This window comes from Callionymus lyra, chromosome 5, assembly GCF_982586985.1.
Source record: "Callionymus lyra chromosome 5, fCalLyr1.hap1.1, whole genome shotgun sequence".
Classification (NCBI taxonomy): Eukaryota; Metazoa; Chordata; class Actinopteri; order Syngnathiformes; family Callionymidae; genus Callionymus; species Callionymus lyra.
Genome location: NC_141822.1, coordinates 18280016 through 18302707, shown reverse-complemented (window position 1 = coordinate 18302707; position 22692 = coordinate 18280016). Strand labels below are relative to the sequence as shown.

General features: G+C 37.9%; 1 protein-coding gene across 3 annotated transcripts in view; it reads left to right on the top strand.

Moving 5' to 3' along the window:
* Nucleotides 1–236: 236 nt before the first annotated feature.
* strbp (spermatid perinuclear RNA binding protein) overlaps nt 237–22692 on the top strand; it is a 93173-nt gene continuing 70717 nt past the window's right edge. For all 3 annotated transcript variants that reach the window (XM_087791307.1, XM_087791305.1, XM_087791308.1), the window contains exon 1: nt 237–368. The gene's annotated coding sequence lies outside the window, so the exon portion shown is untranslated. The remainder of the gene's footprint in view (nt 369–22692) is intronic.

The following is a 22692-nucleotide window of genomic DNA, read 5'->3' as shown; positions in this document are numbered from 1 at the left end:
CAGTAGAATAATATCAACATTATATGCAGTTATACTTCTGTAATGTAATAACTTACAATAATCGAGCCACATGTATAGATATGATCAGAGATGTTTCAGCCACTAAACAAAATTAAATCCACTTGTTTAATTCGGACATAATACTGGAGCCGTTTGTCTGCAGTTTAGAGGCTCGACTCCACTGGGATGAAGTGACACCGCCGGCGCATGCGCACTCTCGCCCCGGTTGTCAAGGCGAACAGTCAGAGCTTGTCCTCGCCACTGCTGGACGCGCGAGCCCCGCTCGCCTATCGGACTGTTACCCGTTTGGATTTTTTATTTTTATTTCTTATTTCCCTCCGCTCCACCTGAAGTTCATTGACACGCCTGTAAGTCGCCTTTTGTTTGTTAAAAAATATATATATATATATATCTGTGTTTGTTGTTGTGGTGCGTTTACGTGCATGTCGAGCGCTGTCATCCAAGTTAGACGAGTTTAGAAACGCACCACAAACGTCGCTATTCTTCATTCGTTACCTTATAAATGACTCATTTTTAAGCGAGTTTTTCGATGGTGCTCGACACTAAAAGAGGAACTGTGTACCGCACGTGGTGTCCAGTCAACTTCCCCCTTTTTTTTCTTTTTTTTTATTTACATCGAGATGCGTTTGTGTCTCGATCGCCGTGTAAATTCAACAGAGATCAGGACAGGTGTCTGGCGGCAACTTCCGCATCTCGCTCATAAATCACCCGTAAAAAAAAAAAAATCTCTTAAACCATAAATCCTGTCAAATACGTTGTTTCTGTTTTTTTAAGCCTCTCCTGGCGCACCGTCATAATCCAGATTATTATTCTTTTTTTTTTGTAGAACTCTGGGTTCATGTGGTCGATTTTTTTGAAAGACAAAGAATGAAATGCTGACTGGTTTGTTTCCTGCTGAACAAGCTAGTTTTCATTCCTAAACGTGTGCTGTTGCAAACCAAAAACTACAAGACAACACTAGTCCTTAAAAAATCACCTTTTTTTAAATTCAAAACAATCTGTTCCTGGAGCTGGTCTCAGTGGTTATCTGTGCTCCACGAGCTCCACTAATGGCTCATTTCCTCTGGTTTATTTTTGTTTGCTCCACCCAGGGTTTATGTACAGGACTATGTCCCCCGCTAATGCCACACCTGCCTTTCCCCAGGAAAATGTGGGGTGTCTTTGTTTTGAGTACCCGACCCTGGCCGCCACCACAAAAGCCAGTCTGATTTACAGACTCCTCACAGGCTTCTTTGGTTAACACTTCATAATGTTGCTCTTGTGTTGCTCACACATGCCACTTGTGTAGGTTACTTTTTTTTGTTTGTCACCAGCAATGTGTGTGTTGGTGTGTGTGTGTGTGTTTGAAGCTTTGCAGACGCTCTCGCAGAAGCGTTGGCTCGACAGTGAACTCTCTATCCGCGTCGACAAAATAAGAGGATGAGAGGGAAGGTTCAGAGTGAGCTTGTCATGTATGATTACAATGTTCTGTCCTTCTCTTTTATTTATTTACGCATCGCTTTCAAGGCATCTTTTCGGGTCACGTGTGCTATTTGGGTTCCGCTTTCTATTTGGAGGAGGGGTAGTAAATTTTAACTGGCGTCTTTCAGCGCTGCTTGTTTAGACTGGTGGTGTTTACGTGACGGAAGATATCGTTGCTGTCCGAGGAGGAAATATATTTGCTAATACACGATAATAAACCCACGATGAATCGCCGAAACGTGTTGAACGACGGCGACTGTTTAGTTTCAAAACAACATACTTTGTGAATATTGTGATAGATTATAGTGCAGGGAACAGTCCAGTGGCCTCGAGGCAACTCTGGTTCGCTTTTTTGTTTGCTTGCTTCTTCACACTTGCAAGTATGGTCACTGGTCACTCCAGTTTCCTCCCACTGTACAAGAACATAACGGTTAATGGACAACATTAAATTCTAAGTTAAGTTCCCATGATTCAACTGATGAATACGAGTTAGAAAATGCCAATATTCTAGAACACAAAGGCCATTTAAATCTGTCTCACGATCAGTTTGGGAGTTTTTTTTAAGTAGCTATTGAACTGTATTTCTCACAACAACAACATTCTTGGTAAACTACTGCACCACAGATACCACAGGATATGATCATTAAGATCTTCTTTGGTTGATCCACGACAGTCACATTGACTATTATGGTTTAACTTGAATTGCATTACTCAAAATACCATTTGAAATCTTAGATTTAAGCTAAATTATGGAACTAACCATCATCTAATATATATATATATATATATATATATATATATATATATATATATAGTTATTTAAGAAATGTATATGACAGTTAACACCAACTGAGAAAACATAGCGACAAAAATAGAAGAAACTAAATAAAAACATTTATTTGAAGTAAAAATCACTGCAATAAACAAAACGATAAAAACAAAACAAGCACTTATATGTTTATTGTTGGGTAAAAAGCTAAACTGTGGATATGGGACAGAAAAAGTAATGCTCTGTTTAATATCTCTGTAAATATGATAATATATAGGATGAGATAGATTGTGATATATTTAATGTAAATTTTCAATTGAATACTATATTTTTTATATAGTAGTCCAAATGTAACATAATTAGATTTTATCATGATATTACTACAATATTTTCTCTTAGATTTTAAACAATTAAAATACATAAACTATTATATTGTTATTTTATACTGCATGCAACACTTGTTACTCATCAGTGTTTTAGAAGACATTTTTGGAGGCCTTGATAGAACCAGACTCAGACGGATAGACCAGCTTGATAGATGAAGACGGAAGGAGAAATCAACTAAAACACAACTCAAAATTGTGTTTGCGTTAAATTGATGCTAAATTCTGCCATGAAAGTTGATAAAGCAGGATTTGTAACATCATTATTTGGCTGATGTCAAATAATTCTTAAGCAAATTCTTAGTTTACGTTAACAAATGGTCCTCTTTTGTTGCTTCATTTTAGACCTCAGGACGATCTTATTTCTTTAACCAGTAAACAAGTGAGTCCGTTGTGTTTTTAAAACACACATCTCTGACACTCACACAATCTGTTCATCTGCTGCCCGGCATCTTTTTCCAGAAACTGCTCTCCTATTTCAGAATTTAGCATACAGCAGCACTTCTTGAGCCTCGTCCAGTGAGGAAATGTAATACTAATTCAATTGGCTGGAGGTTTAGTAAAAGCTTTCCTAATTGGCTAATACAACAGCTTGCTGCCAAGGCTCCTGTAAGCACAACAGGGAGTAGCGCCGGGTCCCACCGGTGCCGTGGAGAGAGACGAGGCGAGGGTCAGACAGCAGAGAGTGTTGCCTCTGTTTTTTTTATTTGTCCTCTCCATGACGGCTCGTCCAGCTCATTGTTTGGCACATGGATGCAAATACACTCATGCAAACACGCTCGTCTGCAGGAAAAGGCTGTGTTTTGTCACACTCGTTTCAGGAAGCACCTTCTCTCTCTGCTCGTGAAGGCTATTGACACAAGAGTCTTGCAGATGTGTGGCAAGAGGAAGCAGGAAACGATGGCGGCACTTCTCTCTGCATCGGTTCCTGCTTCTCTTCACCTGGCGGGAGCGACTCATGGCTCAGGGACGAACCCGATCTAGGATAGTGAGCAAAGATGGCCATGTAAGGTTTGATCCGAGGTTCGTACACAAACATTGAACCTTCACTGAACTATTCATGGATCAACCTTCCTGCTCGCTGTTGTTGAACTTTGGCCCAGTGCGACTCCTTCACAATGGAACAAAAGACTCTGTTCCTCCAGTGAAATCATGTAACTGTACAGGTCCAGGTTCACTCTATGGACGACCTGACACTTCCCTCTGTTCAGAGTTGCCTACATCTATTTAACAGATCAAAACTGTTGCTTTAAGGTATTTTTGATAATATAAATCTTCACCCACATGGAAATATCAATCGTCATCATAACCAAATGTTTACACTATTTGTTTATTCAAATGATACTACAGTATGTATTGTTGATAAATAATAATAACATTTCTTAGAAAATGATTTACTGTGTTAGACTTAAGTTGTTTTCTCGTTGCCTGAAAAAGTGACAGTTTCAATCCCGGCTCTGGATAAGTGTCGCTGTGTCCCAGAGCAATACACTTAACCTTGACTGTCCTTATGGTTAGCAGGCGCACTGCGTCACAGCCTACTCCCATCGGTGTGAGGATGGGTATGGATTTGTTGTGAGTCCTTTAGGAGAAAAGCGTTTGCTTAATGCATAAATGTAACTTATATTATTAAGTTAGTAAGTAAGTAATGGTTACTTCAATGGTTACTAGCAGGGTCACAAAGCGCTGCCTTAAACAATCAAAAACAATACACAGTTAAAATATATACTTTAAGAGGCCAAGACACATAAGACAAACACAGGAGTTCCAGAAAAACAGGGGAAATCCTGCACAAATAAACATGTCTGAAGATGTTACTTGAAGGAGTCAGTAGATCATCAAACACAGAGAAAGAGGAAGATCATTCCAAAGCTTAGGAGCAACAGCCTGGAAGGATTTCTCTCCTCTGGTCCTGAACCGTGTTCAGGAACCATCAGTAGATTCTGATCCATAGACCTCAGAGCCCGAGCTGGGGTGTAAGGCTGGATCAGATCACTGATGTAAGGAGGAGTCTGACCATGAATAGATCTGACAGTAAGAACCAGAATTTTAAAGTTGATCCTGAAAGAAACTGGAAGCCAGTGAAGAGATTTAAGAATCGGAGAAATGTGAGTTCTTCTACTAGAGCGGGTCAGAATTATATATATATTATAAAATGATTATAATAATGCATCATTTTTTTTAATTAATCTGAAGAAAACTGAAAGAATATTTATTGAAAAATTTAGTCTAAAAAGAAACAAGTGTATGTATAATTACTAATTAAATTATTTTGGAATACATAAAAGCAGTTTTCTGACTGAAAATTTCACTCTGACTTGAGGGACACACAAATAGAAGCAAAGCACTGTAAGATGCACCTTGACCATAATTAACAAGCAGAGAAACTTTTAATTATTTGTATTAGTTTTGCATCTTGAACGTAAATACATGTTAATCTGAATGATAAACTTGCTAGTTAAGCCCGTCAATAAATGTGCAGACTATAGTAATATATATACTATATATAATCTGAAGATCAGAATTTAATTTGTGTTAATAATGTTTAGTATCACAAAGAGGATAAGATTTTGTGTTTTTAGGGAGTTCAGCTGCTTTATTAAAAATGACGTCTGAGTCTCAGTAAATAGTAAAAGATATGTATTTTTCTAAACATTTTTGTATGATGCAAGTAAGTAATTTATATTTTTAGCGCTTTTCCAGACCAGGGTCACAAAGCGCATAAACAATCAAAACAGAACTCAATAAAATATATACTTAAAAGATCAAGATAACACAGAGAACAAAACAGGAGTCTCATAAAATCGAGGAAGTCTTAAAATCGGGTCCTTCTTTTGTATTTAAATTGAACAATCTACTTGTCTTTCGACAAAAGCAGATGCGACGAGGTGTCCGACCGTGTCAACAATGATGGATCGAGGGGTCCCGCCTCCCTCTCAGCTGCTGCTTTCAGGAGCGAACGACTCGAGTGAATCGAATAAAATCAGAACATTATACTAAATTTTTATTAGCACTGAGCTAACTGTGAATATATAAGTCGGGTTCTATTTCCGAGACTAAGGCAAACAACTCTGAGTCACCCAGTGGCAGGTGAAGAGCTGAGATTCTCTTTCACTTTGACAGTAAGATGAAGGAGGTCCATCTGCTCTACCGCTCTGCTACTTTGGATCACTGAGCGTCACCTCTCAAATCACACCTCCCCCCCACCCCACACACACCCCACACACACACACACACTCGTCGAGCAACATGTAACACATATCATACACATGCTGGTTACCCATTTACACGGTCTGAGCCAAATAGTGGGATGTCCGAATCTGTTGCTGTCGAGATATTTGCTTGCAAGTGTGCTCTGACATATCCCCCCCTAATGTCGCAGCTCGGCTTACTGTGTCAAAAATGGCTTAGATAAGGGAAACCGTAGCTTGCCCTAGTTGGAAAGTCCTGGAATATCCAGCTACTTATTTTAACCAAGCAGACCATGTTTGTGCTTCGACTGGACCAGGGCCAGATTTAATCGTATTAGGGCTCAGCCATTGTATTAAGCTAAGCTGCTGTCACAACTGGTGATTCAACACAAATATGATCTCACGCAGATAATAAATGGTTGTTTCAGAGGTGCTTAAATATCGCTGTGCTCCGACGCCTCGGATAAAATGTTGTTTTTTTCAGTGAGTTTGTGATTTCAGTTTCCTTTTTTTTTGTTGTCATTTATTATCATCAACTTCTGGTTCACTCTAGTGGTAACTCGGGCAACAAACAGATAAACAACATTTGATTTAATAACAGTTTGGATCTGTTAGGTTAATCATACCTCTTCAGTTTTGTTTCACCATTAAGATACGTTCACACCAGGGTAGGCCAATTTTTTTTGACAGTTGTAGTAAAGGCTTTCAACCATCTTGCGACCATTTAAACACAGTTGTGATATATATATATATAAACTCTAGAGGGTTCTGTCTCCATTCAAAATTCCTCCTAACCCATTACAGCAAAGCCCTTCCAATAGTTATCAGACTAAAAATATATATTCTTGTAGAGCCACTTCAAATAGGTACTTATCATTTCCAAAAATGAAGATAAATTAAGAAACTTTATTTGCCATATTTCTCAGACTATAAAGCACACTAACAATCCTTAAAATACTATAAGATCTATTTGACAAAGAGACAAACATAAGTGAGACAAAACATCTCGCTTAGATATAGGGATTAGTACAAATACTCGGTACCATGATGGCAACTGTTTTTAATTTTCTTCATTGCTCATGAAAATGTTTATCTAAAAAATGAAATGAAACTAACTAATAATGATGGAGCACAACACAGGCAAAGACAAATTGGGAAAAAAAAAACTTTGGCACTGGTATTGAAAACATTAACATTACAAAGCTCATGCTGTGTGAAAACTTGATTACCAAATCAAAACAATGAAGGTGTGAAACCAAAGTGAGTCAAAAGAGATTTGTAAACACAAACGCACTTCTCTCGTGATTAAAATCTGCAAATGTTTGTTTACTCTGGAGACATGTCTGTCTCAATGAAAATTCAGTATTTGTTAAATCAATGTGATTCTATAAACACATTATAATGTATAAATAGATGTTTTTAAAATTACTTATACACATCATTTAGAAACGCATTAAAGCTTTTTAAAGTTGGATTATTAGTGACAAAAACGTTATGAATATTTACCCATAAAACCTCGACTACAGAATCTAATTGCAGCACAAAAATACAATTAAGGCTTTAACGTAACAAACAAGGATTCAAGTGCAGAACTTTAATGAAGTGAAATTTTAATCTTGAGATTCATCTTCAGGCAGATTAGATTCAAGTTTCCCCGTATTGTTGATGTTGTCGTCGTATCACGACAAACAAATCTCTCTGTCGCTATTAGTGAGTCTTCCTGAGGAATAATGACAAAGCAATGGAATACTGATTAAGAGTAAACCGTAATTCCGTGTCGAATTCTTTTTATTCAACGCAGTAACGTTCACTGTCTATCAAATCATTCCATTCCTCATGCGAAACCAAATGAGAATCATTAGTGCATCGCAAAGCTACGACGTCTGAAGTTCATCTCTCGGTTTCCAAGATAAGTCGGGCAGAATAACGATGTGTAATAACCACGTTAATTTACATTCCCTGAAGCTTTCATGGATCCACCTCCGACGGCCTGATTTAACAGCGTCTCCGTGTTCACCTTGTCTTTGCACTGCAAACTCATTTTCAATCCCATCCCCTCCCTCCACCTGGGTTGTTTTAATACGTTCCAATCCTTATTATCTGTAAAGAAAAGTCTCTGAAAGACCTGAAATTTGTATTGACTTGTTTATCAAAACCAAAATCAAAAGGGGAAGAAAAAATGAGAAAACAAAAATGTCACTTGCTTGATTTAAAACCAATTGCTGCAATACTGCCGGTGATGTTTTGGTCGCGGTGACCCAGTGACCGGCGTCAACAGATTAATTGCAGCTTTCATGTTGAGCCGGGGTGTATCAGCATGTAATTGGTAAAGGAGATTATCAGCCAGATGATAGGTGGGCCTCCGTCTTTTTGCGCACACATTTCTTCATCTGATTAGAACGCTTATCCAATAAAGGATTTATGGGATTCGGATTTCTCCGCTCTCCACGCCCGCATTTAATCTCACTCCCATGCACAGGAGGAAGAAGAGGGAACCCGTTTATTGTCTTGAAGCCATGATGAAGTTGATACACAGTGGTTCAGCCTGTGTTAGTGAGAATTCAATGGCTTTTAGCTCATTGAAGATGGACTTGGCTTCAGTCTCATGTGACACTAATGGGCGACAAAATGTTTATATAGCAATAGTTAGAAATCTTCTATATCATCTCTGATTGTTCAGTAAAAAGCGTTTATGAAGCTTGGCACAAATGTGTGTCAGCAAAATGCTGCCAATAACAGAAAAAAAACCCAAAACAATTGCATTGCCATGTCTGATTTTATCTTAAAACTAGTTTTGTTTGTCCTTCCTGAGTTCCACGGCGCCGGTTGCATGATGAGCTGCAGCTGCAGCTGCAGCAACAGGCGCCGTGGAACTCAGGAAGGACAAACAAAACAAGTTTCAAAATGAAATCAGACATGACAATATTAGCATCAAAATAGAATGTTGGCATTAATAATAATAATCATTTATAGTATAATTATAAACAAAATAATAGCACAATCACGAGAAATGACTTGGTGTTGAATAAATGTGTCGAAACATATTTTTGCCTTGAAAAAGTATTGGCTTTGTAAAATAATATAACCAGTGGAAAATAAAATATCATTTTAAAATGTGTATTATATAACAAAGTATTATTATGAGTTATTACCACAGGGGCAAAATGTAAGCATTGAGAAAACGCATAGCATTGAACAAATGTATAGAATTGTTCATTTAGTGTTTTAAAAAAATGATTTTTTAAAAACAATGTAACTGCGTAATGAAATTGTAATTGTAAAAAACATAAAATTAATAAACATAACTGGAGAAAATAAATGTACAATGAGTATTTTTCAAGGCCATTTTTTCTAATATATTCTTTTTTCATCATTTTTCATTTATTGAAATTTGATTAAATATCAAATTGTGTGTTTTGTGTGACTTTTGATTGTAGTTTTGCTGCGTGAATATATAAGTTAGATGGCTAAATGATGGCAACATTTGTAAGTTGGATTGTGTTTAGTTGAGTTGAGGTGCTGGCCTGTCTGGCTGCAGCAGATGCTGCAAGAAAAGGGGGTGAAGACTTCATGTGCGACAGAAGAGGAGAGCGACAGGGAAGGACGTCATGAAGGAGAGCCACACTTGTTAGAGGAGGCAGCAGGCGGGCTGGGATTGAAGTCTGACGGGAAGAAAAGTGGGAGTTTGTCGTCAGGTTTTTGATCCTGCTTTGCTTTCTTGAGTGTTTTTTTACGTAGCTTTGAATGGGAAGGAGACCACATAAGAGCTGCTGGATAGTCTGGCTCGGGGGTTCCTTTGATTCGAGGGGAAAATGCTAGTGAAATGCAAAACATCAATTAATCTGAGAAGATCAGGACAGTCATTAGCAGAACTGGACTCGTCTGAACGTGAAAACATGCTGTGAAATCTACTGAAAATCTGCTCAAGGAGATCTTCCCAAGCTTGTTAGGCGACTCGCACTAATATCTCCTCAAACTCTGTAGCCTGTGAGCAAAAAATACTTCTCGGTGAAGCATCTCCGTATTTCTCATGAGAACCTCGGGAGCCAAAATCTTCGTCTCACTCCAGCACTCGCGCCTGCGTCAGTTCAGTTACACACAAAAACGCTGTGAGTTTTAACAATAGCTGGGAGACAAATGAAAAGCGGGAACTATTTATGCATCCATATTTTTGCATATCCTCGTGAGGAAACCCCGCACTTTTCTTCTGGTTAGCAAAAAAAAAAAAATCACTGCATTGTTGTTGAAGGCTGAGATGGATAATGGGCGTTAATTTAATTATCGCAAACATCCCTATAGATCCATTCCATCTGTGTGTGTTTTAGTGAAGTCGACAACTGGCAACTTGCCCAAAGATTTTAACATAATTGAACTCAATTTTCATTCCCTCAGAGCAAAATCTAATGAGGATAAAATACACAGTTTTGTGGTTGAATCCAAAGAAAGTTCAGACTTTTAAAAATCTTCCTAAAGTCGCTGGAGTCCATCACATACACACAGTCCACCAGGACGCTGGCAAGAGAGGCAGCAGGAGTGTTATTGAGGAGATCAGAGGAGCGCCTCCATCACACCCGGCTCGTTGATTCCGATGCTCGACAATTTAGAGAAAGTGCCAGTCACTGTCCCGGCGCCGACATGCCGCACTCCTGTCATGGTTTGTTTGTCCTCTGGAAGGCTGTGACAGAGCACAAGAGTTTGTCGCCATCTTGATTGTCCTTTTTACCAGCGGAACAGCTTCTGAAGTGGAAAACTTGTGTTTGTGTGACACCACAGAGGTTCCTCTGTCAGAGAGGGGTCGACTAAAGGGTCTTGAGGGGCCACATTATGCATTGGGACTGTCGAGAGGGGCCAGATAATGCTTAATGTTTACAACGTGATCTATGTTAACCATTATAAATCAATATATATTTGAAGGTCTTGCAGGTTTTTTATTTTGAACATTTCATTAAAAGCTACTTCATTATCAAACATGCAGTGTATTGATGCAGTACTTCATATCAAGCAATCAATAGATGAAAAGAAGGCAGTTTTCAAGTAATATTACTTAAATAACACATCAAGTAGGAAATGAATGAAAAAAGACATTTATAAGTAAATCCAAAAAACAAAGTGAAATACAATTTAAAACAGTAATGCTAACATAATGAAAAAATAAAAAATAAATCAACAGGGTTAGCTGTCCATGAACCATTTCATGTGGTCATGTGACAATAATTAAAAATACTGTGTAATGCAATATCACAAATTAATATAGAAAAGTTTAAAGAGGTTTTTATTTGACAAAACCAGACGCACCAACAAACATTGTGATGTGTTCAATAAGGTAGGAATAGCGATGATGCATTCAATACAATAGGACATATGGTACCCTTTTTTTTATAGAACTAAATTCAACTAAATAAATGAAAACAATCAAAATACTTAAAAAAAAATAATTAAGGTTTTTAGAAAAAAATAGATTTTCCTTCTTACTATAGTCTTGGGTGGAAAAGGTGAGTTAAATCTGGAAGCCTGACTCATAGTTCTGATTTGAACTATTAGTCACTGACAATGTTGTGTTAACACTTGTGTTGTCTCTGCTTCAAGGCCTCCGGGTCACCTTGACCCAGAGACAACACAAGGGTTAAAGTAAGACACTTTGAAATAATCCATAACTCTTCAGATCGAGACAAGTGCTGGACAAGTACTGTCCAGATTTAGCCGAGGAGCTGTGATACTTCACTGACCACCCAGTCGCTCCACAACTCGTAGACATCGTCAGACTTTGAGTCGTAAATGATTTTTCTTCAGCTGCTTATCTTTGATCTTCTTCTCTCTGAAGTGCTAACGTACGGCTCTGCTTTTGATCCACTTTTTGTCTTTGCTGTCCATGGTGCTGAACTCTCTCCAGGAGCTCTTGTTGTCTGCTTTGGAAAGCAATTTTAAGTTTTTGGATTATAATGGCTTCAAACAATTTAACCATCGTCTATCTGACGACTAAATGCCATGTATTTCTTCAGCCCGCCAGAACTTACTTTGATCGAAATATGTTGGACTTTGAAAACATCTCAACTCTTTGTCAAAAGCTTTGTCAATTTTCACTATAAAGAAATATTTACTTTTGAAAAAGTTCTCACAGATCTGGGTTCAAAAGAAAAAAATGAATGTTCTACCTTTAATTATTACCTTATTTAAAATGTAAACATGGTTTTAAATATGATTAACAAGATACATAGCCCTAGCTCAAGGCTATTCAACAATAACTTCCTCTACTGGCATCTGCTGAATGTGAGGCCAACTAATTTAAAGAAAGATACACAATGTTATAAGTAATTTATCACATGGGTGTTGATCACAGGGATGCAAAAAGCACATGGGAACACCTCACTATGAGAGGAACATGTTGCATCTGAACTTGAGCTACTCGGCTAACCATAAAATGCAGACGTTGCCAAAATATTACAGTTTTATTGTCTTTTTGATAACATATACATTATCATTGGTAGCAGGCCAGTCCAAATTGCTTGAAGGGCTGGATCCGGCCCATGTGTCTCAATTTGGATATTACTGCTTCATTTGATAAATAAAAAGATGAGCTAAATTGCATCGACATATTTATTTATTTATTAACGGTTTTGGTTTCAAATTATACCTGGCTCACTTCCTTTACATTTCTCTTGCCAGTCAACGAAGATGCTTTAATCGTTCAGTTTCTATTCTCACTGTGAACCTCTTTTCGTCAGCCTTTATCTGTCGGGCTTTATTCACTCTTATCTGCTCCTTCTGAGAGTTTGTGCCACAAACTACACACAAACACACTTACACAAACACACACACACACAGAGGAAAGAAGAATCTAAAACCGAATTTTCCATCATCCTTAAAATAAATATTTCTTTATGTCGGTACCGGGCTTGTATCTTCATAGAGTTCTATTCTGAACCACCATTTGATTTGAAAATAACATCTTTTATTAGCTTTGTACACATTTTTGAGTTTTTTTTGTTGTTATTACCTGAAACAGATCGTCATGGTAACTTGGTGAGTTTTTACCCAGTGGCTAAAAACATTCCCTCAAAGTTTGTCTCTCAATAAGATTTGTTTTTGCTAGAAACTTTCCAAATATATCACTTCTCCTGCACCGACACTGTAACGTATTCACTACATGTCATCTCCTTCCACTTGTTTGAACAGCTCTAGACAAGATGTTTGAGTTTGACTCTGTGTAAATTGCCATAAGAGTATGTAGAATATGAAAGAACATAGTAAAAGTGTGAGTAAATTGAGTATACTATAGTTTCTGGAGCTCATAATTAAACCTCTCTTTAAAATATTAAAAGTAAAAGTAAGTCTTGGTTTCAAATTATATCAGCTACCGAGAGGTCATTGAAGACATCGGGGGTCACAAGATAATCGCAAACTTGATATCCAAGAAGATACTGCAGGTATAAAATATAAAATAAAAAAGGACAAATTGTCGAAAGGCTTAAAACCACAGATGAATAATCAATCGAATCAAATAATTTGATAACCAGGGAATTAAAATGTAATAGAATATCATCCAATAATAAGTTAAAACACAGTTGAACACAAATTTACAGAGGGATTATTGTTTTAACTTGCGAATCTCAAATTTAAACTCAACAATTCCACCAAATTCAACTGTGGTTTCTTAGGTTCGCATGTTCGCTTCTCTCTGCGCCTTTAATTGAAAAAAAAAAAAGGAAGTTCAGTCACGCAACGAGCTAATGGCTAATAACCAACGACCAGCATTTAGTTAAGGAGTCAAGCTAAACACAGCTAGTGTGTATTACGGTAGTGTGTTAGCGAACCCACCCGAAGCTTACCTGTTGGGATTTGACTTAAAGACCATATTATTATGGGATCTGGATAAACGTTTGAGTATTAATGCTTTTCGGAGTATCAATATTTTTGACGACTCCAGAGAGCGTGCGCGGAAGAGTGTTTACGCCACGTTCAAGACCAGTCGTTTGCATCGGCAGGTGTTCGAAAGCCACCGAGCGGCGCGAGAAAGCCGTCAGTCACTCACTCCCACCGTAATTATTACCCTCATCACTCAATTATGCAAAATAAATCAATCACCGCAGGTATCGTGGAGTGGGCGGTGATTGAAGCCGCCAGTAGTTCTGCTAATAGACCCGTAGACGTGTCATTATCCTTTCACGCCCACCAGGCATTCCTCTAAACATCCTCGACCACGCTCACGCAAAAACCACCAGAGGTTGAGCCGCAAGTTTTTTTCCTCCGCCGCGGTCGGATCAGGCTATTTCCGAGCCACGTCGCAGGTTAATCCAGCTGGACCACAGCTTCTATTCCGGGCCGCGGCCCTGCTTAAAATGTGCCCTTCCAGGTACGCAAACATTCCAAAATAAAGAATGCAAATATTAACTCATCCCTAGTGAGTCCTCCGGATAAACGGCGACACACGAGTGCAACACGCTTCGTGAGAAATGGCCTCGACATCCCTGAACGTGAAACATTCCTCATCAATAAAAGTTTTTAATCACCGCTCACAAGCGCTGAACGCAGCACATTGTCTAGTTTATGGCGAAGCTGCTGCGGCTGCAGAGTAAACTTAGAAACACAGCAGGACGTGGAGTATTCCAGCGTAGTTAGACGTGCAACAAATGGACGGTTTGGTCCACTTTAAGGCACAACACGCCTCATCACAGCGCTTCGGAATATGAAGACGGAAAACAGACTGTGAGAAGTTATTGTTCTTTAAAGGTCGGGTAGAATATTTATTTCCCTGGAAGACGTTTTACTTTATTGCTTAAAATACACTTTATTAATGCCAATGAAAAGAAAGTTTCAAGACAAAAATCTAAGTCATCCATAGAGATCTGAACACGTTGTTCAACCATATAAACAGGTTTAAAGGTAATATGTCACTCAACCGTGAAAGAGTCATTTTAAAAACCTGAAAGTCACCCTCGCTTTTTACTGGGAATTAAAAATAGGATTAACAACTGGGTGAAAGGTTTATTTGAGGCAGAAACCTTTTACAAACCTGACTCATTACAAGCAGTGAGAGACACTCGAAGATAAAGACAGACAAGTTATTAAACTGTAGTCAGTAGTTTAATGATTAATTTGCACTGATATTAAGAAACAACATTAATAAGCATTTTATGATATGAAGTAGTAAAGGGCAAAATCAAAAATGATAATAATCTAATAATAAGTGACTTATTGCAAATGTAATATACAGAGTTACCATGTTGTCTCTTTACTATTTTATTTTATCACTGAATAATGCCAATAAATATGGCAACAACCTGGTTACATTAATAAAGTACCTTTTTCATGTCTCTGTTCATTGTTGCAGATGTACAGTGTTATTTAAAACTTTAAGGACGATACAGAACATGAGACAATATGGACATCCTGATTTAGATTGGAGTTTCTTTGCACAGTTTACATAAATAATATGCAGCTTTGTTGTTTGGCAAATGGCACATGAAAAAAGAGTTAATGAAGAAAACAATCATAAGTTGTTTATCGTGTTTTAGACTCAATGTATCAATGAATGTGGGTCAAAGATCTACTTCAACTGTAATGATGCCTGTGCGCCTCAACACAGGCGGCCATCTTGTTTAGACATTGTCTTGTAGTTTTTGCAAAAGATCAATCGAATCAACACAAAACACACTACTATCGAACTTGGTGTCAACATTTCAGACCAATAAATACTTAAATTCATCTTCTTTTGGCTTTAAAGTATAGGATAATGTGGGGCTAAAGCTAAAGGAACATTTTACCATCAAGCTACAAGGACATACAGTATGTGTTGGTTCTATTCCAATCAATTCTAAATTCTTAATCAAAATAATGGTTTATACCTGGTCTATCACATGACATCCTTATTGTGGTCAACACATGTTGAAAAAACACAACATTTGTGGGTTTTCTCGAGACAAAAGTCACCCACTGTAAAACTGGAGAGAAAAATAAGATGTCAATGAGGTTCCGGTGTTGAAAGCCATCGGTGGATGAAAACAGGAAGACGTCCACGAATCTCCTCGCAGCGCAGAGGTGAGCAGGGACATGACTTCTGTTTCACACTGATACCACAGACATAATCAATACGATGCCTCCTTCTCTCTGCTCCGGCTCCCACTGTGGGAATTCTGTGACCCAGTTAGCTCCTCCAGCAGGCAGCAGCAGAGTTATTTTTATATGTTAACAGTGGAGACAACACGTTGTCCTCTGCTCGTCCTTCTTCTCATCTGCATTCTCCCTTCTCCACTTTGTCTTCGCTGCTCCCATTCTTTCCTCTTCATCCGCCGCCGCTTTGATCGGCGCTCCGCTTTTAACTATTTAGTGACCCAATAGTTGGACGGCGCTGGCAGACGTGTCTTTAAAAAGAACCCACCGGAGCCGGCGTCGGTGGCTGCAGACCGGGGAGCGTTCTGATTGGCTGATTCTTATTCATTTCCGAACGGATCTGCACAGACCTGTGCTTCCTGGGGCACGAGGGGTTTGTCTTTTTGCCTCATTACACAGAGAAACACACCATTCTCAGCCATTAGTCTGCAGCATCCCACTCGGAGACGACACATTTGTGTTCAACTAGGACAGAGTCTGTTGTTTTAATGACTCACTGAGACGACTTCTTGAATTATTGAAGACGATGGTTGTCGACGCGGGTCAGACAAGTGTTGAAAAATCTCTTAATAGATATGTTGTGGATTGTTTTATTATACAGCATATATATATATATATATATATATATATATATATATTTATTTAATAAAATTATTGTATAATCTCTATTTTTTCCAATGTTAAATACACTCAAATTTAAGTGTATTTTTTCCCCCCCATTAATCCTCATAATTTATTTTTCGGATCAATTTTTCTTACAAATTTGACATTTTTGTTAGTGATATTGAGCCTCTTGAACATATAAATACTTCATTATTTCTGTGCCTGATCAAAAAATTTTTATATAGATATTTATTTTAATTTGATTGAAGATAGATTGTACAGCTATTATCCATTTGTTCACAGTGAACTACTTGTATGTTGTAATCTTAATTAAACCCTGTTACATTGATAGACGTATAGACGTAGATAATAGTAATAATATCTAAATATATCCTAGTATTAAATAATAATAATACATGTTTTCTATTCAGGAAAACTTATGTTCTGAAGAGAGTAACAAAAAGAGTGATGTCAAATTTCTGTTGAGATATATTAAAAAGAAAAAAAGAAGAAAAAAAACTTTCATTTTATTTATCAAATATTGGAATAAATATGTATTGGTGTTGCGGCTATTACGTTTATTGCAGTTAATTAGTTTAGCATGATATATTTGTTGCTAAAAGACATTTATTTTGGGACAATGAGGATTTTTGTATTGAAAAAAATAATTTTAGTAATTGTATTTTTAGAGGGCATTGAAGTTAGATTAAAACAAAAAAAAGAAACGTTTATTGTTTTGGACTATGCAATATTCTTTATTTATTAACATAGACATTTTTTTTATTTTAATACAGGTTTTAATTTTGAAAATTAATTGAATAATTTACAACTATATCTTTATTGTAAGTATTGTAAATATATATATTCATATTATACCTTTCGATTTCAAATTACTATCCTGAATCACATATTTTTTAACCAAGTTTATTTAGGTTTTTTGATAATAATGAGTCTTTATTTAATGTTTTTTGTTATAAATGTAGGACAGTCTATAAATAAAATCACATCATATACAGTGCTTACACAAAAAAAGGGACTTTTATTTCATTCTTCATCAAGATTTTATTTACTGATTTAAGTATTTGATCCAATAATCGATTGTATTTCTTCATCATTTCGTAACTATGGCACCAATGGGTTACTGAAGCAGACACACACACGCACGCACACACACACACACACGCACACACACAAAAAGAAGTTGATGGTTTATCCCTCGAGAATAGAGAATTAAACGTCGCACTAAGCAAGAATGCGTCGGCTGCTATAATCTGCTTGTATCAGAATGTTTTTCTTTCAACCTCAGCTTTTATTAGGCTCCCTAAAAACTCAAGCCCCCACAACCCCCTGCAGTGTTAAAGTACAGAGAGCTGCTGCAGGTGTAGACAGGCCATCTATTCACCTCCTAATGATGATGGATGGCAGCACTGCAGCGAGCGAGGACGCAGAGAAAAGTGGAGCGATGCAGGGAGATAGAGAAAATAGCTCGGGAACAGAAGAGCGTGTTTATATTTGTCCACTGGCTTTGGCAGATGCTGGGAGTTTTTTGGGTGACATGTCAGGCTTCAGATGTTTAAATCATTCTTGTCATCGACCTGATCGCACACGAGCACGCCGGAGAGGAACGGGAAACTCAAAAGCATCCATCAGATTCGCTGAGAGCACAAGGTAACACCCAGAAATAGCTTGTTATCCGGAGCAGCTGTCTAAAATTAAAGAATATATCAGATTCACTAAAACATGAGACGCCTCGCTGACTCACACACACACTAGTTCGCACACACACACACAAGAGGAGAAGCTCGAGAAAATGTTCACGAGCGCTTTACTGTGGAACTTAACAAGGCCAAATGATGAAGCGCAAATGTTTCTCTCGCAGTGTTGGCCGGTGCAGCGGCTCGCATCAACATTAGTCAAATGTTGGTGAGATGAATTATTCATACGGATCAACACCGGCTCAAGTAATGGTCGCGCTGGAACTCTGCTGCCAACACGGACGTCCGCAACACAATCTCCGGTTAACGACCTGCAGATTTATCTACTAATAAATTGATATAGCAGGGTGACTTAAAATATGGGATCTATTAAATTAAATTAATTTGATTGAGTTTTACTGAGTGTTTACTCAAAATTGATTTCATTAATTATATTAGTTGAACTTCTCATTCATGTTTTGACCAACTGGGAGGAAGCCAAGGAGCAGACCTGGGACTCGCCCAATGGAGGCACCCTCAGGTTAAGAGAAAATGATGATTGGATGGAAGGATTTATGTGAATCGTTCAGCAAAAGAAATGAAAAGAAGCCTTTATTTGTGCTTAGTAATGAATAATTTAATTATATTATGGGTGTCAAACTGGTCCAGAATAGATCTGAGTCGGTGCAGGTTTTGAATCCAACCAGCTAAGCGTGTATAGTTGAACCAATCAGTCAGGTGCTGCTTGATTAAGCTCTCACCTGACTGATTGGTTCAACTATACACGCTTAATTAAAAAAACAAACATTGCTAATGTAAGTTGTGTTAAGTATACAAAATATCTATACTTTTAAATAGGTATATTTATTTTAAGGTTTTTTTCATCCATTTCTTATTAAATAAAGTATTTCATACGACCCGTGTTAAGAAAAGTCTAATTTTCTCTTTACACACTTATATATTTATTTATTTTTAAAACATTTCAGGTTAATAATATGAAGTAAAATACAATTATAAGTAACACAAACTACAGGATTAATCCAGTTAGCCTGTGTAATTTGATTTATACTGATAAAACAATTAATTAATTGAAGATTCATTTTAGAAATCATAGAGAAACGAGCTTTAGAATATTTATAATGATTCTAATACTTAAGGAAGAAAGAAAAACTGCCTCATGACTATGGAAACGTGTAGCTAAATATGTATGAAGACAAACAATATGGATAAACAAAATATTAATATTAGATATAGAGTAATTTGGTCATGAGTTAGATTGAGGAGGCGTCACTTTATTAACAAGTAACTGCTTTATTCAGACCATATTGTTGCACGATGAACCACTAGTTGAGAATCCTTGCTATAAATCTTCCTTCAGATTTCTCTCACACTAACCCGCCTGTGACGTCTGAAATCAGCGTGAATACAACTTTAACAAGCACAGTCTCCATCTTACACCACCCACAGTCTCACCCTTTTTTTTTTTAAAAACGTATAGACAAGCCGTCGCCATGGCAACCTAAGGGAAATCCATGCGTTTTGACACCGAGCGAGCCCTTATTTTGAGAATCTTCGAGAAGTGGGCGTGTGGGCGAGCGACCCCAGGAGGAGGCGGCGAAGAGACATTTCTGGCGTCGCCCGAAATCCGACGGGTCGGACCTGTGGCGTGCACGGCCTCGAGCGCGGCAACCGTCGCCGAGATCCTCTCGACCTCAATCTGAATTTCACACCATCATCTCGGCTGTGGCGAGTGCAAACAACCTGCCTCCCCGACTCTTTCATCCTGCCCGAGATGTGCGTCACTTGTCAGATAGACGTGGAGAGGAACAGCGTTTTTCTCACCAACGCTCACTCTTTCAACCTGGAATGGGAGAGAATTGCATGATGGTTGTTCCCACTCGTGTTCCTGCTAGATTCTTCTGAAGTCTTCGCATGGAAGAAACACGTCCGCAGGAGATTTTATTTCTCTCATTATCGCACATTTTGATCCGTTTACTTGTCGAGCTTGTCATGTTGGTTCAACTCTTTCTTGAGTAGTTTCTTAAGGAAGTTCTCGACCTTTATTACGATGAATGGCATCAACCATCAAAGGGTTCATCCCCCATCATGCCTCTCTACTACTGTCAGCTGTGTGTACTAGTGTGTGTCTCAAGCATGTGAGAGTCTTTTGAGGTTTGCATGACTTGTTGAGTTGGGAGACCCACACCTGAGTCCCTGCTGAGGGTCCGGTGACCATGGAAACAGAGGCCTCTTTGTAAATGTCACTTAAGCAGCGATGACTGGAGCTCATTCTTGCCATGGGTGTGTGGACTCTGTATGCTGAACACTTTGTGTGTGGGTGTGTGTTGTTGCCGACATGTGTGTGTGAGGAACCCAAAAGTTTCTGCATGTATAATCTCTCACTGTCATACTTTGAGTTTTAAGTTATTGTAAGTTTTTTTTTTGTACAAATTGTCCTCAATGAACTTAAACATTCAAGGGTCTCAGACCAAACACAGTTATTTATTCCTTTTGAAAAGGCTATAACTGGCGCTCCTTTGACAGGAAAACATATTTTTTATAGCACAATTTTAAGTTAAAGTGACTCAAGACTAGGGCTGAACAAGGCAAAAAAAGCAAATATTTATTTACAAAATAAATACAGTCTTTATGGCTGCTAATACACGCCCACTAGTTAAGTCAACCTCCCCCCTTATTATGCAATTCATATATCACCTAAAACCTCCCACCTGTATGTGATAGTGAAATCACTTTTTTTTTAACCAGGCTGTTAATACTTCTTAGTGTCATAAAAAAAGTTGTTTTTTTTTACTGGTGTGTATGTTACTTCAGCCAGCCTCAAGTGGAGACTCGATGAACTGCGGATGTTTCCAATTCTGCATTTCCTTCACTTTTTTTTTAAAACCAGATGTCGCCCTAAACACTTCCTGGCCACTTTGTTAGGCACCGCTCGCTGGTATCGACTTCTTTTGTCTTCAGAAGTGCCTGGATTGTTTGTCACAGATTCAACAAGGTGTTAGAAGTAATCCATAGATACTTTGGTCCATATTGGCCTTCACGACTTAAGTGTCAATACAAATCTATTTGTTTTTTTAGAAATGGAAATAAAAGATATGATTCAATCAAATAAAAAATATAAATGAGGAATAGTTCTAAAACATTCAGTATAATTATTTTGTTTTATTTAAATATGTAGGGAATACATCTATAAATTAAGGCATAATAATGATTTTTCACCACTATTAATAATAAAAAAAAGAAAGCTTTTCTATAAACATTTTGGTCTAGAATTATGTGTAAAAACTAAAATAGGATTTAACATACAATATTAATGAGAATTTGTTATTTCAATGATTTTAAATTATAAATATAATGAAGTTCTAAATTAATTGAGCTTTGGAGGTCAAAGAAAAACAAATCCAAGTTAAATATGTTAAGTTGTAATTTTAGAAACATAAAATAAATAATGCACAACAAAGAATTTGAAATAACTTAGAGCTTTATGATCTAAAAAACAATTCCCAAATGGACGTTGAATGAATTAGTTTGAGCGTCCTCAAAGCTCTCACAAGTTTTATTTCTTCACAGCCTGGTGTGTGTTGACTTTCCTTTTGAGGAACGTATTGTGGACTTTAATGTCATGACTGGGAGAAGTTTAAAATAAAAAAAAAAACAACCTTGTGATCCTCAAGAATGAAGCAGAACAGGCTGAACCACAGAACTCCTGGCACCTCTCACTCCACCTTCCCCGCTCACTTCTATTGTTCTCGCGCCGCTAATCCTCCCCCTGCTCCGATCCACGGGTGTGTTCTGCTCGCAGGTGCGGTTCTGGATCGTGTCCTCGGTCGAGTTCAAATGATAATGTCTCGACGTCTAACCGGTCTCTCGGCTTCCACACAAACTGTACCTCGCTGGGCTGCATCCCATAACTCGGTGTCCTCCCCTGTCGGATGTTTTCTGATTGCACCTCTGAGATTGAGCAAGTAGAGAACCTACTGACCCGGCTGGTGAGTGCTTGAGCGAGTCCCTCACTCGATTCTTTGGCTTGTTAAAAAATGTTGTGATTGTGTTCGACAAGATCTGGAGGAGGTTGTTGGCTCTTCTAGTGAACCTCTGGATGCAGGTGTGTCCACCTTGTTCTGCACGTGTGCGTTCGTGCGAGCGTCGCTATCGTTAGGCTGAATCATGGGAGAGATTATCTGGATTACAGATGCATTGGATGGTAATTAAAAGCCTGTCACAGGATAATCATGATAATGTAAGAGGATTTCTGGATTTGATTTCAATAAAGGTAAAGTGGAAATACCTCCCGAACGAAGAGCCGGTGCTGAGTCACAGGAATAGGGCAGCAAAATATCTGTTTTTAACCTCATTATTGAGGGGAGAAGATTAAACGCACAATTCTAGATACATTATTAGTTCTAGTCTGAGTCGAGTCCATTGTGTTTGTTTTTCAGTCTGAA